We start from the raw sequence: 2,750 nt of genomic DNA on the forward strand, positions 1-2,750 counted from the left end.
AAGAGAAAGATCATGGAAATCACATCCTGCAAAGTCAAATCTCGCATTCTGCCAGTGTTGACCTTTGGCCATTCAAAATTTAATATCTGGAGCTAAAAAAGTCCAATTGATGTAAACTCAATTTCATTGGATTCCTGACTTAACGACCTATCAACGCTCCAAATTTCAGCCAAAACCGATGTCATATGAGGGAGATATGATTTTTCAAAGATGACAACTGAATTCTGCCAGCAAACAGGTTTCGTGAAGAAACAAGTCCAAACTACATTCCGAAGCATCTAAACCGACATCCAAGTTTTTATATCAGCAATTTAGCTCCTCCAAGTCAGAGCTTGAAGATTTCATGCAAGACTATTTCTCCTTTTAGGAAAAATAGTTATTGAAGTACTTAAATGTAAACTGTCAACTCAAGGAAGGACTATTTTGTAAAATAGAGACTAGGGTTTCTTAGCATATAAAAAGAAAGAGAGAAGGAGGCAGCAGCCAGCAGAGAATAAACACAAATTCTCTCCTCTACAAACCCAAAAATCATGCTCTTTTCATTCTTTAGAAGTAGTAGTTCAATAGTTATGCAAGGCTAAGCTCTTTTCTTGGTTGCAAGGACACAACAAACCTTCGGATTTCAAGAACCGTGAGATTTATTCTTCCTTTTATTTTCAGTTTATGTTATGAATGAGTATGATTGTTTTCCTATGATTGTTGTTGATGATTGCTAGAGCGGACTCTAAGTTATTGTTGTGAACAATCTATTGCTAAGTTTAATATCAAAATCGGAGTTGTGATATATGAACTTGTGAAGCAACTAAGCTTGATAATTGTGGCGGAACTACGTTATTGAACTTAGGGAGAACATTTGAACAAAGTGACACAAGCTGCGGACAACTTGTATGTTAATCTTGATGAAATTATCTAGTTCTTAAAGCTACCATTAAATTGAATCATTAGTGCGGACACTTTGATTGTTTGTTGGTTAGGATTAGTTATACGGCGGATCCGTTAATTAATCAACGTTAAGAAAAGATAAAATTTCAGAACATAAACTGCAATTTTCGTTTCAAGGATCGGTTCTAATTTCCGTTGGTGGATGTGTGCTTGCGACCAAGGTTTGTTTTCTTGATAAGTTTCGGTTTTAATTGATTTTGTTTGCTAGTTTAATTGCTGCCATAGTTTAGATAATCACAAACCAAATCCCCCCAATTACATAACGTACAACATAAAAATCTGACTTGAAACTTCCTCGTGGGATCGACCCCTTGCTTGCTCTATACTATCTTGTGTTTTGTGTTTGAAGCTAGGGTAATTAATTTGTGCGACCGCGACATCGCAACACTCATCTTCTTTCTCACAAGGTTCAAGAACGGGTTTTTCAATAACCTTACCACTGCGGAGAGTTGTGACTGATTTGGCTTGATCCATATGTTGGCTTCCGGAACCACTTGCACTTGAATTGTATTGCCCTTTGGGATTTTGCTGGGGTTGAGATGGAAACTTACCTTTCTCCTGAAAACTAAGAGCAGATGTGAACTTTGCAAGAGTATCTTTTAGATTTGCCATGGTTTGAGCATTTTGAGTGTTGATTGTCTCTTGCTTTTCAATGAATGCATGCAGTGTTTCCTCAAGATTTCTTCTAGGAGGGGGAATATAAGGAGGTGCATATCCATGAGAATTTTGAAAATTATGTTGTGCTTGAAATGGTGGCTGTGAAGTTTGTGCATTATTGTTACCACTCTTCCAACTGAAATTTGGGTGATTTCTCCAACCAGGGTTGTACGTTTGCGAGTATGTGTTATGACTTGGCCTTTGGAAACTATTTAAAGCATTGGCTTGTTCATGGAGACATTCCTTAAAAGAAGGCAAAGTTGGACAATCATTGGTTGAGTGTTCATTAGTTTCACAAATTTGACACACAATTTCTTGAACAGATTTTATTTGACCACTCTTTTTTAATTCTAGTGCCTCAACTTTTCTAGCTAAAGATGTAAATTTGGCTTGGAGGTCATGATCTTCCCTAAGGTTGTATATGCCTCCATTAGATGTATGAGGTTGAGTTTTACCTGGTGCCTCACACGTACTTGTGGTGTCCCAATTTTGAGCATTTTCAGCTAGCAAGTCTAGGTACTCCATTGCTTGATCAGGGTCTTTATCTTCAAAAGTTCCATTGCACATCAATTCCACCATTTGCCTATCTTTAGGTGTTAACCCTTCATAAAATTGTGAGACCAATCTCCATGTTTCAAAACCATGATGAGGACAGGTATTAAGCAAGTCTTTATATCTATCCCAACACTTGTAAAATGTTTCTCCTGGTTTTTGAGTGAAAGTGGTGATTTGTCTTTTGAAAGAGTTTGTTCTGTGAGACGGAAAAAACTTCTTTAAAAATTGTTGTTGCATTTCATCCCAAGCACGAATGGATCCTGACCTAATATTTTGTAGCCATGTTTTAGCTTTATCTTTTAATGAAAAAGGAAAAAGCTTTAATCTGATGGTGTTCATGCTACAATTTAAGTCAGTATAGGTGTTACAAACTTCTTCAAATTCTCTTAAATGCAAATATGGATTTTCTAATTCTAAGCCATGAAAAGTGGGTAAAAGTTGAATAATACCTGGCTTAAAATTAAAATGAGAAGCATCAGGAGGAAAAACTATACATGATGGTGCACTTGTTCTTGTTGGATTCATGTGATCTCTAAGTGTTCTCATATGATTATTCTCATTATTCTCATTATGAATTGACTGGTTATCTTCTTCGG

General features: G+C 36.4%; 1 pseudogene; it reads left to right on the forward strand.

Annotated features, from left to right (window-relative positions):
- The first annotated feature begins 2,236 nt into the window (after window positions 1–2,236).
- On the forward strand, window positions 2,237–2,347 carry LOC112325684 (small nucleolar RNA R71; annotated as a pseudogene).
- Window positions 2,348–2,750: the final 403 nt, after the last annotated feature.

Source organism: Populus trichocarpa, chromosome 1 (assembly GCF_000002775.5).
Source record: "Populus trichocarpa isolate Nisqually-1 chromosome 1, P.trichocarpa_v4.1, whole genome shotgun sequence".
NCBI classification, from domain to species: Eukaryota; Viridiplantae; Streptophyta; class Magnoliopsida; order Malpighiales; family Salicaceae; genus Populus; species Populus trichocarpa.